The sequence below is a fragment of the Rhineura floridana genome, chromosome 12 (genome assembly GCF_030035675.1).
Source record: "Rhineura floridana isolate rRhiFlo1 chromosome 12, rRhiFlo1.hap2, whole genome shotgun sequence".
NCBI classification, from domain to species: domain Eukaryota; kingdom Metazoa; phylum Chordata; class Lepidosauria; order Squamata; family Rhineuridae; genus Rhineura; species Rhineura floridana.
This window is the reverse complement of record NC_084491.1, coordinates 23459940-23475154: the sequence shown is the minus strand read 5'-3', so window position 1 is coordinate 23475154 and position 15215 is coordinate 23459940.

Genomic DNA, 15215 nt, shown 5'->3' with positions numbered 1-15215 from the left:
TGGAGATGAGACCCCTCAGCCCAGAGGAGCCAGGTTTACAGAGACTGTCAAACAAGCTCAGTCCTGTGAATCATGCATGCAAAAGAGGTGACTTGAGCAGGGGTGTAGTTATCCAGAGTCTCCGGGGGTCTTAGATCCCTTACATTTTGGGAAGCAGGGTCCCAGCAGGGTCCCTTTATCTCCAGCATCCTACAAGCCACTCAGCATGAAAGGGGAATGAGTTAGCCATTGAGAAGAGTTTTCTAACATGCTTCCTTGTGTTTTAGTGCTGAGTGGAGCCAATCCGAATGAAAGGAGGTGAATCAGCTACTGAGAAGACTCTTCTCAGTAGCTAACACTCTCCCCTTGAATGCTGATTGGCTCCTAGGGATGTCTGTTGTTGTGGGAGAAGACATTAACAAGGATCTCATTCTCAGCATAGCAGCAAAAGGGGGGGATGAGAGGGTGTGACTGTGACTATCATGAAGGGACCTGCACTTCTGAATTTGCCACTATACTTCTGGACTTGAGCCGCTTACAATGAGTTAACTCACATTCCAGAAAGGAGCTGCTTCACTTTAGACATTTGTATGGGTCTCTCTCTATCAAACAAGTCTCTCGTCATCAGCTGTGCCCTCTGTTCCAAAGACCACGATAATTACACCTGAACCTTCACGTATCTGCTGGAGTGGAGTCTGCCACAGCACAGCTCATGCCACACTAAATGTAAGATCCCCCAACTGTCTTGACTGTTTAATGTTGAAAGAAGCATGCCGTTTCTTTGCATATATTCCATTGCTGGATCTTTTACTCTTGCACAGCTTCGTACTCTAAGGTGACTCTTGACTTAGAATTTCAATTGCAATTGATTGTGCAGTGCAGGTGTTCTGTCTAGCCCAATTTTCTACAGGACAGAGAGGATTATCCATCTTTCCAACAGAAATGAAAGCCATAACTCCTAAAGAATTCCATTGCCCTGGCAACCTTTCCTCCTTCCTCCCCCCTTTTGCTTCTCTGCTCTTCCCTGCAAACGCCACATAATTTGCTGCATGCGCCGAGTCTCTCAAGTGATTCATTGGCATATGTACTGCAAGCCCTCATCATTGTCTAGCTGTATAAATTCCATATATGCTGTTTATTTGTATCCATGCTTAGAAAATATAACCCTCCACTGGAGAGAGAGAGAGAGAGAGAGAGAGAGAGGAAAATAAGATTTTGAGAAATTATTTAGCCACAACCCATTCTATACCTTCTCAAATGCTAAAAGCTCATGAATTGTCACTATGATAATTACATCTCAATCTCCATGTATCTGCCAGAGTGGAGCCTAGGACAGCAGAGCTCATGCCACAATAAATATAAAATCCTCCAGATTATATATTCTTTAGGATTTAGCTCTCCTCAGTGGCCTCCAGAGGTCAACCAGAGGGCTGGAGTAAGGAAAGGTTGCAAAATTTGAGAGTTTTTAAGCTGAGAAAAAAGGAGAAGGGGGGACATGATAGATGTGGTTGTGGACCCTGAGGAAAGGGCGTAGCGCAATGGTAGAGCATCTGCTTTGCATGCTGTAGGTCCCAGGTTCAATCCCTGGCATCTCCAGGTAGCATTGGAAAAGACTCCTGTCTGAAAGTCTGGAGAGCCACTGCTGGTCAGTGCAGACAACCCTGAGCTATATGGACTGATCTGACACAGCATAAGGTAGGCTCCTATGTGCCTATCAGATGATGCATAGTGTGGAGAAATTCTTTCTCGCTCTCTTGTAGTGCTAGAACCTGAAGCCTGGAATTAATTGACTGCAGAATCCAAACAAAAAGGAGGAACTATTTCTTTATGCAACACATAGTTAAACTATGGAATCTGCCACCATAAATGTGTTTGTTGGAAGATTTAGGACAGCCAAAAGAAAGCACTTCTTCATACAGCAAGGGATGGGCAAGAAATTTGATTCAGTGTGGCATTCCAGGCTGAATCTATCAAATTCACAGCTTCTGAAACAATATGAGAACTGAAACACAGCCATCCTTTGAATTTCACACTTATTTGAATTTTGCAATGCAGTTTTCCAACCAAGCTACAAAAATGCATATATTAGAAGAAAGTGTGTATAAAAATGAATGTGTGAGTGAAAATAACATAGAAATATGCACTATATGAGATTACTTGCAAAAATGTGTACATTAGTCAAAACTACCTACAAAAATTTGTTCATTGGGAGAAATTCTCACTAAAATGCTGGAGAATTTTCATGAGGTTGTTTAAAAAAAATCAAATTGCTATAGAAATGGGGAGAACTAAAACTGAGAGAAGCACATAGTGAAACTACGGAATTTGCTCCCACAAGAGGCAGTGATGACCACCAACTTGGTCAGCTGTAAAAGTGGATTAGACAAATCCATTGAGAATAAGGCTATCAATGGCGACTATGACAGCTATGCTCTGCCATGCTTCTGAATACTAATCGCTGGGGACGGCAGGAGGAGACAGTGCTGTTGTGCTCAGATCCTGCTAGTGGGCTTCTCATAGGCATCTGGATGGCCTCCGTGAGAACAGAATGCAGGACTAGATGAGTCACTGGCTTGATCCAGCAAGGTTCTTCTGTAAAATCCCAAATAACCTGGGATGAGTGGAAAAAGAAAGAGAGAATAAGTAGATATGGCAAAGGGGGAAAAAAAATCCTCAGATTGCTCTGTGGACACCAGGGCATGTAGAGGAACCTCTGACACAAATGCACACAATGTCTATCTGCCGCTGTCGCTACTCCATAAATCCTCTCTCCTTTCTTTTAAGTTCCATTGCAGCTGCAGTTTCAGAAACAAAGTGTTCTACTTCCTTTCTCCTCTCCCTGCTCCCTTTCTGATACACTCCCCATGAAGGTCATTTCATCAAAGAGACAAGAGGCAAAGATGACAAGAGTGCTCAAGTGCAGCCATTGTTTTGCCATGCGCAAAAAGTTCTAACCAACAGATTAAAATTTAACATGGGGAAAGGTCTATTAATCTATTATTAATTAATATTCCATATGTTGCCTCGAAGGAAAATGAGGGTCCTTTGAAGCCATCTGGTTTTCTGATAGGATTAAAGCGACTTCTGGAAGCTTTTGACAGTGGCCTGCAGAATGGAGATGCAATGGACCCGTCAGATGCATGTCAAGTTCCAAGGCAGCAGGAAAGACCACTGATGAGGTGGTGATACCAGATGTAGACAATGTTTGCACAGTTTGCATCAGCTGTCATGTCCTTCATCAACTATGGATGCATAATTCTTTTCCAGAGAGGATAAAATGCTATGTGGGTTGATGATTGTTGTTTTGTCATTAGGGGAGGGAGGAGGAAATATAGACCATCATCTTGAAATATCTGGTTTCATAGAGCACACCAGCTGATTCTAAGTTTCTGGGTGTAACTCATGCCATCGAATTACCCAAATTGGCATCTCTCCATGAGCCCCACTGTCAGGAGCACTCTATCACATGGCTGCTCCTCTGCCTTTTATGCAAGGAGCATGTTTTTCCCATCCCCCCCTTGCTTGGAGAAAGGCTCTCAGCAGCCTTCCTCCAATGGGGGGATGGTGGGGAGAGGGATCAATCCTCTGAGGTGGCCAATATGCTGAGGGTTTATAGGGTAAGTCTTCTCATCTTTCATATTCTGAGCCTTTGAACCCCCACACCCTGAGAGCAGTGCAAGTTTAGCTAGTTGTTTTTGGGGGCTGAATAGAATTTTTGAGGGTACCTCTAATTGGCCTTTGGGAACCCTTTCTTCATCTACTCTATACTGTTTTGGATTAAGGTGCATACGGATAATTTGGCTTCCAGTTGGCTGTCATTTTGTCACATACTTTCCAACATTTGGGTAACAGCTGCAGCACAAGGGGACTGAAGAAGACCTGCCCTGGAAGTGAGCATCTGAGCATCTCGGTGGTTGCTGCTCTCTCCTTTTGGTTGCTGTCTCTCAAGACAGCTGAAGTCCCTGGTAAGTGCTATAAGGACTGGGACCCCCTGCCTGGCCCTGGCTCCAGAGACAGGCTATAATTAATCTTGCAGCCTCTTGCATCAGCTGCTGGCTGGGTCAGGAAGCATAAAAGCCCAGATGCCCTTGGGCAGCAGGTCTGCTACTGGCGGGGTCACCACCAAAAGGGTGACACCAAAGGGGATTGCCCCTTGGGGAGCCCCTTGGGGAGCCCCTTGGGGAGCCCCTTGGGGAGCCCCTTGGGGAGCCCCGAGGGTGACAGTGAGGGTACGGGTGCGGGTGCGGGTACGGGTGCGGGTGCGGGTACGGGTACGGGTGTGGGTATGGGTGCTACCCCCCTTCCATTACCTTTCTTAAAGTTTGTTTTCTGTTAAACCAATCTAGAGGAGATTGATGGTGTGGAGGGCATGGGGTGCATGTATAGTTCCTGACAAGGTGAGAGCTTGTGTAGTGAACTGAATGATAGGAGTAAGTCACCAGATGCCTTCAGAGTGAGAGTCTGTAACTGGCAGAAGGCTGGCCCTCCCTGGGTGTGAGACAGGAGGGAGCCCTGTGTGAACAAATTTGAAAGGGTATGACTGTTCCCAATTCCCACAGAGGCCTACTGCGATAATTGGCTCCAACAGGTTTTGTGGGTGGGCTCATGTTGGGTCCATATCAGGTGTTTAGTGGGAGTCTTAGTACGAAGGAACATGGGTGATGCCACCCCAATTTTAGTGATCACGGGCAGAGGGAAATATAGCCATGGGGATGTGGTGAATTACCATAGAAGATGAGGGCAAGGCTATCTGTGCCTTGTTCCTTGCTGCCACTCCTCTCATGGATGGGTTCCTCATTGCTCATCTGCTATGCCCACTGGCTTGTGTGTGTTGTTGTTCAATGCCAGATCGGTTCACAATAAGACCACTCACATCCATGATTTGATTGTGGATGAAGGTGCCGATTTGGTGTGCATTACTGAGACCTGGGTGAGTGAGCTGGGAGGAGTTGATCTGACCCAGCTTTGTCCACCTGGATATTTGGTGCAACACCAGCACAGGCTGCAGGGATGGGGGGGGAGTTGCTGTGGTCTATAGAACTTTCATCTCTGTCACCAGGAAACCACACTGTCTTAGAGCTGGCTGTGAGAGCCTGCACCTGGTGTCGGGCCAAGGAGACAGTAAAGTAGGGTTGCTGCTGGTGTACCATCCACTCTACTGCCCGACAGCTTCTCTGACTAAGCTGGTGGAGGCTGTCTCATCTGTGATGTTGGAGGAACCCAGAACGATAGTACTGGGTGATTTCAATGTCCATGCTGGGGCTACCTCTAGTGTTATGGCTCGGGACTTCATGGCCTCCATGACAACCATGGGACTATCTCAAGTTGTCAGTGGCCTGACGCATAGGGCAGAGCACACCCTTGACAGTTTTTGCTTCAGATGGAGGAAGGGGTGATCTGGAGATGGGGGGTGGATGTGACCCCATTGTCATAGTCAGATCACTTCCTGGTGAAGTTTAGACTTATGGCTCCAATCCTTCCCTGCAGGGGTGGTGGACAGATTAAGATGGTCTGCCCACAAAGACTAATGGAATCCACTGGATTCCTGAATGCCCTGGGGGAGTTCCCAGTAGATAGAGCAGGTGACCCTGTTGAAGCCCTTGTCACACTATGGATCACCGAGGCACCTCGGGCTCTTGACATGGTTGTCCCCGAGCACCCTCTCTGGCATTGTGGAGCCCGGTTTGCACCTTGGTACACCAGTGAGCTAAGGGCAATAAAACAGGCTGGATGACGGCTAGAGCGCAAGTGGCAAAAGACGTGCTGTGAGGCTGATTGGGCACGAGTAAAACATCATAACCATGTCTACTATGTGGTGGTGAGGATGCCAAAGAAGGCCCATTTCTCTGCCTCCATTGCATCCTCAAGTAGCTGTCCAGTGGAGCTTTTCCATATTGTCAGGAGTCTGTTGACATCAACTCCAAGAAATGGAGTTTTAGACCCTTTGGAGGCCCACTGTGAATTGTTTGCAAGGTACTTTGAGGGTAAAGTTGCTCTCCTCCATAGCAGTCTTGATGCCCTATCCACATCTACTGTAGCCCCAAATGAGGTGTCCAGTGCAACCTCTGCTGCAACATTTTGGGAACGGTATCAGTTGATGCAGCCTGATGATGTAGACAAGGTGCTTGTGTTGATGTGGCCAGCAACGTGTCCTGTTGTATGTTGCTGAAGAGACTGCTCTACCATCTGTATTCATTTCCTCCATAATCATCCATCTTCCACTGATTTGACAGCCAGGAATGTGATGAGGAAAGGCTGTAGGCTAGCTCAGTGGTGGAGCATCTGCTTTGCAGGCTGAAGGTCCCAGATTCAATCTCCAGCATCCCCAAGTAGGACTGGGAATGTCCTGTGTCTGAGATCCCAGAGAACTTGTCAGTGACTATAGACAATAATGACCTAGATGGACCAATGGCCTGACTCAGAATAAGGCAACTTCCTGTGTGTCTATGATTCCTTTGGTTAAAGGTATAATATAAAATGTAATTATGTTGCCATCAGTTATCAACAGTTCCAAACATATCTCAGCAGTTGCATTATCAGAGATGGTAGGCTGCAGGTCATGGCAAATACATAGAGATCAGGAATGCGGCTAATAGGCATGCTTATGCTTCTCCACACATTCAACCTAGATAGGCCATTTCCAGACTGTTGCTATTTTGCAAGTGGGATTCAATTACACACTGGCAAATTCTGGTTACACAACCAAAGTGTGCTCTTGTACAACAAAAAATGCTTACACCTCCCAAACATTGGACTTTCTGCGGTAAGGAAAGTGATGGTGAAATGCACTGGAAAGTGTGGGATAGAGGACAGTTGCTTGATATGATATATAATCTCCCCACAATCAGGATAAATGTTAAATAAGCAGCTGACATCATATAACCTCCTCACAAACTTTGTGCAAACAAATCAGGGTGAATGCTTGATAAAAAAAAAGTCATCTGACAGTAGGTATGGGGGAGAAATTGATTTAGTTCACGGTTAAAGCCAGATTGATCAAATTCTCACTTTCTGAAACAATATTGGTATTGAAACATAGACATCTTTGAAATTCACACATCCAAATTTTGCGGTGCAATCTTCCAACCAACCAGTGTTTACAAAAATACATATATTGGGGGGAATGTGCCTAAAATGAATGTATTAGTGAAGACAACATACAAAATACATTATAATAGGAGAACTTGCTTGCAAAAAATGTGTGCATTAGTCAAAACTGCACACGAAAAGTATATATTAGGAGAAATTGCATTAAAATGCTCAAGAATTTTCATGAGGTTTTTTTAAAATTGCAAATTGCTGAGGTAATGTGGCAAAATGAATTTAAAAGTTAATTCAGACTTGAGGGACAAAACCATACCCCTGAAGTATTTTTCATTATGCAATTCATATATAAGTCGACCTACAGGGTAGTTTTTCTATGACATTGTCAAAAATAGTACCCTGTACAATGTCCCCAAATTTCAGCCAATTACCACTTACTGGTTTCCTTCTGGATACAAAATATCACCTGGGGCATAAAATGTCCCAGAAATGTGTTGAATTTTGTCATTTGGGTGCATTTACTATTCCAGCCAGTGTTAGAAGAATGACGTAGTAAAAAAATTTTTCTAGACAGTTTACAGTATTTTCATAAGATTTGTACTTTAATGTTTTTGTTGGTTGTATTTGAAAATAAAATTCATAGCTTATTAAAGGATCAGAAATTGTGTTGTTTACTTCAGTGTTCTTCAACCTTGGGTTGCCGGATGTTGTCAGACTACAACGCCCATCAACCCCAGCCAGCTTAGCCAATGACCAATGATGATGGGAGTTATAGTCTGACAACATCTGGGGTCCCAAGGTTGAAGAACAGTGGTTTACTCCGTATGCAGGGGGAGATGCAAACATTTACTGCACAGAAAAAAATCCACTTCATTTGAATAAGTGTTTTCTGGCTCTACCTGTTTGGGTATAGTCAAGCACACTTCTTCTGACACCACAGACACAAATACCTGGAGTCAAAATATCACCCCACCATATGTTTGAAATATGGTGTCAGAAAATACAGCCCCAAAAGCAGTAGTATGAGTCTGGATGAAAGTTGTTAAGATTGGAAAAATGAGAAATTGAGAGGACTGAAATTGACATATCCTTCCATCCTTACCTCCTTCCAAACTTTATGCAAACAAATCAGGATGAATGCTTGATAAACAAGTCATCTGAAAGTAACTCTAGTGAAAAATGCTCCTGTGAAGCAACAATCTGATTATCCCTTCTAGAGATATGCAGAATTCATTGACTGGAACTAGAAGGTATAAAACAAGGTATGTCAGCTATTTCTTCCCTGCCACCAAGTAATACAAAGCTCATGAACTGATGTCATTGTACTCTGAATTGCCACCATACTGCTCAGCTTTATTGGCTGCCGCATGCTGGGGTGTAGGAACTCAGAACTTGATAACATCACATCACATATTATTATTACTAGATTGTTTTGGTGGGCACAGATTGAGAACAAGATGTGAAGCTGCAGACATTCTTCTCCATAAAACAGGAAAATAGAAAGTTGTCGTACAATGAGTCAGATCATGTAGTTCAGTATCAACTACACTGACAGGCAGTTGTTCTCCAGGATTTCAGACAGGGGTCTGTCCCAGCCCTACCTTGGGATGTTGGGGACTGAATCTGGGACCCATGGCAAACAAAGCAGATGCTCTTCCCCTTGATCATAGGGATGTAGGAAGCCTCCTGAGTCAGACCATTGTTCAATCTAGCTCAGTAATGTCTACACTGACTGGCAGTGGCTCTCCAGGGTTTCAGACAGGGGTCTCTCCCAGCCCTACTTGGAGATATGAGGGATTGAACCTGGAACCTTCTGCATGCAAAGCAGATGCTCTACTACTGAGCTACAGCCCTTCCCAAATAACACATAATTCTGGCCTGACTAACCACCCTGAAATGGTCGGAATGATCAGAAGCAACCAAGCCCAGCTGGTATAAGTGCACAGTGATCTGAGGATTGACTCTTACAGAAGGGCATAGCTGAGAATTGTTCTGTCAGCCTTCAGTCCTTCAACTTCATCTTTAGGTCACTTCACCTTAGTGGGTCACTGATGCTGTTTGAGAGGACTCCAGTTGAGTTCCTTCATGCATTTGAAATGTATAAAACAGCTGCAGGTGCAGGAAGATGGGGCAACACAGGCCCAGTGAATTATAAACTGCTGCTATTATTCAACAAGACTATTGAGCCTCTTTCTAGCATTCTCTCCCCTTAGCAGTTCACCCAAGAAATTAGCTCACAAAGTCATCAGATTGATGATGTGGTTCCAGGAGGGATCCTAATATTTAAAGCACTGTTTTGTTTTTTTTAAGTTCAAGACAAAACAGAAAATAAGGGTGGAAGCATACTTTTTCCTGCAAGACGGTCTTACCTATATGCAAATAGGAACAGAAACGGCTGCCTTCCAATGGTCTGCAGGGTTTTTTTTTTATTAAATGTCACCAAGGAGAAGGTCCAGTCTCTCTTTTTAAGTCCACTTAGCCAGATTTTATTGTAATGCACCACATGTATTGAATATTCAGACTGAGTGATGGCATTTTAAGTCATCATTATTTTGGGATTCTTTATTGAATGCAATAGAGGAGAGGCCAATGGTAATAAATATGTTTGCGGGAAAACAGCCTAGCTTATGTAGCTGTACGTAGCTGTAACCAGGGCACATTTATACAATAAATTCACAGATTTATTGCCACTGTTTGCTGGCAGTGACCAGCTTGTGTGTGTTCTATCATAGTATACAAATAAAATTGATGGGAATTGTACACCAGCCCTAACAGAAGCCTGGCTGTTTTAGTGAGCAACACTTACTCTTTTTATTCACAAGTGGAAACAGGCTTAAGATGGAGCTGAATAATAATAACAATAAAAGGAACACTGTAGCATAAATTCCCAGCCAACGATGTGGTTAGCAGTAGATTTCCCCCCTAGTTAGCTTAGCTCTGTTTGCAAGGTTAGAGGTAGACCTCTATGTGAAACAAGAGACTAATCATGTGCAGAGCACCTGTTCCCAACCAACTAGGATTTGTTTGTTTGCTTGAAGAATTTTCATGTCAAATAAACCCTTTAAGGGAAGGGCCATAGCTCGGTGGTAGTGCATCCGCTTTGCATGTAGAAGGTCGCAAGTTCAATCCTTGGCATCTCCAGGTAGGGTTGGGAGACTCCCTGTCTGGAACTCTGGAAAGCTGCTGCCTGTCAGCACAGACAGTACAGAGCTAGAGGGACCAATAGTCTGAGTCAGTATATGGCAGCTTTCTATGTCCCTATGTCCCTGCCCTTCAGCCAAACAAATCCCCAGAGTAGCTGTCAAATAATAATAGCATCGCTCTGACCCTACAAAAGGTATGCTAGAAAAGGAAAAGAGAGGGAGGAAGGAGAAAGCAAAGCCAGGCATTCCTTCAGGTAATGGAATGAGTTACTGAGCACTACATGGGATACAAGCCTGTGTCCCAAATGTTGGAGCATGTGGTACTGCAGAAACCATCAACATTATCCTGACACCATTTCGTCCTGAAAGGAACAAGATGGAGAGGAGGCTAAGACTGCGTGCTTTTTTGTCCCCAATGCAAATGGGGATATCTTTTCTCTTGCTTCTCCCATGGGCAAAAAAGAAAAGAAAAAAGGTTTCAGAGGAAGTCTGAGTTCTTTTATCCTTTAGTGGGCTCCAGAACTTTTGCCATCTAGTGTCCACATCACTCAATTGAGATTTGCAGCCAGTAAGATGTGTCAATGATCTGAAGCATGCTTTAGTTGCCTGAAGGCTGGCCCCATAATAAATCAAAAAGGAATAAAAGTATTCATATTCTCCTTCTCATGGTGCCATTATGTTGTTAATCCGTTTCATGTTGTTCATTCCAAAGAAACTAATACTTGTCAGAGTTAAATTAATGACATCCAGTGTCTATAATTTACATAAATATGGTTATGTATAGATCAATTGCCATTATATCTCTGTAATATTTGCATTCCATGGGAGAGTATAATAGCAGAGAGATGTGTGTGTGTGTTTAAAGTGGTAATCTCTGTGGTTTTTTGTTGTGTACAAGGCAATAAATGGCTGCTGCAATTGACTAAATGCCACTGTGCAGCAGTTCATTGTAATTATGCTACAAAGGAGTGAGTATTGTTGTTATTATGCCATAAGCCATCAAACAGGGCAGGGAGGAGAGGGGGAAAAAAAAGAAAATTCTCTCTTTGCTTTGTGCTGGGAGGGCTTGGCAAAGTTGTTTCTGCCACTGCCTGGGATTTTTCAAAGAGAGGCACGTGGGAGGATGAAGAAGCAATTTAAAAGCAATGCAGTAACAAAGAAAGGATGGACATACTCCCATTCCCCAGCAGGTCCAGTTTGGATCCTATTAAATTTAACAAGCATAAGAGGTGTTTTTTGAACAGGCCTTAAATACCAAGTGCATAAGGATTGGGAAGGAGAAAACTTGAAGTAGGAACATTCACATATAGCAGCTCCCTTGCTCATATTTGAGAGGCACCAATTCCACATAGGCATAGTCCACCCTCAAAAAGGACCTTCCTCCAGTTAGGGGTTGTACCCAACCTTTCCTGCTCCCTCCACTCCCCCAAATGCTGCCCTGGGTTCCTGCTGAGAGGACAGGCAGGATATTAATTAATTAATTAAATAAATAAATAACTGAATGAATGAATGAATGAGGGTAGGACCTTATGAAGGGTGGAAAGATAACGGGCAACAAAGGGCTACACCAACAGAGGAAATCTCAACACAGGAACTCCTCCTTGGTGCTAACTGATGGGCAAAGTGTCTTTTCCCACTGTCATATCATGGGACTTGGCTACTGGCCCATTTTCCTGGCAGGAAATGATGTTCTGCAAACCACATACTCTGCATGTCATTGTGTGCAGAGGAAACACCATCCTGTCTCCTGGGTGTCGAAGGGGTTTAATCTTGCTCCATGGATGCTTGAGGCTCAGAGGGAAAGCAGGTAGTATCCAGCAAAGTCAAATTACAGCAGGCAAGGACAGATCAAGCAGGTCAAGGGAAGCAAAGTCACAGGAGGCAGGGGCAGATGAAAGCAGGAAAGGTCTGGTCAGAAGCTTTCTTATGCAGATAGTGGGGGGTGGGACAGAACCTTGCATAGCTCCAAGGTAACCCTGCAAGCTGCAGAAATGCATTGTCCCAGCAGGGAACTGTTTGTTCTGTCTCTCTAGCAGATCTGACTGGGTTGCTAAAGGGCATTTGCCTAATTTTGCAGTCTTTGAATTCTGTGAGTCTGGGGGAATACAAGTACTGCAGGGGATTCATCTTCTGAATCTGAGGACTGTGATGTGGATGTATCTTCTGGAGGGAAGAGCCCCAAATATGGCACTGGTGGTTCTACCCCTGATAAAGTAGCTGGAGCCTCATCCTTATCATAGGTATCTGCCACACACTGCTGTGTGCTAGAGTTGAGGGTGCTCTTTTGTTTGTGAACTTTTTTACTTGGGGAAGAATAGGGAGTATGAAGGCAGTGGGTGCAACAGTAAAACACAAAACAAAACAAAATGTGTTTTTAATGCACATCAGTCACTTGCAAAGCACCCCAAATATTTTCAAGTGGTTAATGTGAACACTTGAAAATACCAATTTATGGGTGGGTGGGTGGTTGTATTTTCAACAAATAGCCCTGAAGGAGATCTAGTTTTCACCAGTGACCACTATTTCAATTCATCCTCACCATAGCCAGAAGGTGAGGGCCAGTTCACATTTTCACTCCATATCACTTTGGCATGTCTACACCCATGAGTCCAGTCCAGCCCATTTCAACATCACTTTGCCATTTTCTCAGGGGTGAGATGAAATTATTCAGAAAGAAATTTCTTTTTTTATTATTATTTTCAAGCACTCCTGAACTGTTCAAGAATTTTAATCCTCCTTTGAATAATATTAGGCAAAATGGCCTCCATGGTTTCATTATCCACAAATTTTGGCATAAACTATGGATCCAGTTTTAATATTGCTTAACATTGCTTGATTAAAGAAGGAAACAATGGATCTGGAGCTTACTCCTTTATTTATTTATTAAATTTATGTGCCTCCCTTCTCCCAAAGGGAGCCCATGGCAGCAAACAAGTAATAAAACACTAAACATATCTTAAAACACATCTTAAAAACAAAACATCTTAACGCACATCTTTAAAACATCTTTAGAAACAATTCCGCTACAGATGCATATTGGAAATAGTATCTACTTAAAAGTCTTGTTGAAAGAGAAAGGTCTTCTATAGGCACTGAAACAAGAACAGAGACTGTGTCTGTCTAATGTTTAAGGGGAGTGAATTCTAAAGGATAGGTTCCAGTTCTCTCCCCTTAGGCTGCAATCCAATACACACTTACTTGGGAGTAAGTCCCATTGAATTCAATGGAGCATACTTCTGAGTAGACATGTATTGCACTGCAGCCTTAGTTTGTTCTTTCATTCAACATTAAGGCTGCAATTCTAACTCTACTTAATCTGCGATTAAGCTCCACTGAATTCAACAGGAATTACGTCTGCATAGACATTGTCAGATAGTACTGTTTAAAGAGCTAAATTTTTTCAAAAAATAATTTTCTTATATCTTTTGAAAATGTTCCTTTTTTAAAATTCCACATGAACTTTAGTCCTCCCCTGGATAATTTCAATGAAATCCTCCCCCTGTTCACATATTTAATCTCTCACAAATAGTATAAGACAATTTTGAGGAGGGGGCATTTTCACTCAGCCTTATTTTTTTAAAAAAAAAAACAGGTTTAAATATTTGTTTCAATACTATTTTAAAATGTATTTTCTTTTAAAATGTGCATTGCTCAATGCATTTTCTTTTCATTTCATTTTTTAAAATTAAGTTACGGAAACACACTGTACAGAGAGTTCAGAATACAGGGAAAAGACAGCAACAGCAAGTATAACAGACATATTAGAGAGCATGCAATAGATCAAGTTCATAATAAAGAAGCAGAACCATCAATTTTTATTATAATATTTTCCTTCAGATACACATTTCTAAATGTATCTTGATATGTTTGTTTTTTGAGATGAGAACTGCTTCAAATTCTCCACAGAGTGTGAAAGCTGGTGGATTGCTAAGGCTGCAATCTAAAGTAACTCCCACTGAATTCAGTGTGGTTTACTTCCAGGTAAGTGGAGCTAGGATTGCAGTCTCAGTCCTGATCTCAATTCTCAATGTTATCCTGGCTCAAGACATTTTGCTGCCTGAGCTGAAGGACAAGATGGCTTTCTTCCCCATCCCATGTACAGAAACTGACTAGACTGGCTGTTATCTCTTCCCTTAGCACTGGTGAATGGACAGTGTTTGCCACTACAGGTTAGTTTATTGGGCATACACAGTTCTGTCCTCCAACAGAAACGTCCATCCAGGGGCTTCAGGAGGAAAAGCCAGGGGCTGTGTGCTGAAAAATATCTTGATTTGTTTTGTGTCCTTCAGCTTCCAAATGGTTGCCTTGTCTACTTGTTTGGGTGTTAATCTGGCCCCAGGCCCTCAACAGTAGGGTTGCCAGGTTCATGGCCTGAGACTGATCCTGTATCTTTAGGAGAAGAGAAAGTCAGCCAAGTGCAGCTGTACTTACAACCCTGTAATGGGAAAAACCACAAGGTGGAATTCCCCCTTCCTCCTGCACAACTTTTAATGATACAGAAGACCTCTTGGAGGCCGGGCCTGGCAACCAAATGGTCTTCTGTATCTTTAAAAGTTGTGCAGGGGGAAGGGAGAATTCCACCTTGTGGTTTTCCCATTACAGTGTTGCAAGAACCCCTGCACTTGGCTGACTTTCTCTTTTCCTAAAGATACAGGATGAGTCTTAGGCCATGAACCTGGCAACCCTAATCAGAACTGGTGTTTCATGACCAAAACAGCCTGATGAGTCACTAGGACAGGGCTGAACCTTTATTTGATGCATAAGCAGACCATAAACAAACAAACAAAAAGTTGCATCCTGCATTTATTACTATATTTATTTATTTATTATTTTATTTCATTCCATTTCTATACCGCCCTTAGCCAATGGCTCTCTGGGTGGTTCACAGCAAGGAATAAAATACAATACAGTAAAATAAAAATCAGATAAAATCACTAAAAAACATACAACATTGAGCATTTAACAACTTAATATAGAATAACTTAACAATAAACAGTAAACATGTTACATTACCTTTGTTTCAAACAATAGTTTTACCTGGTAGATATT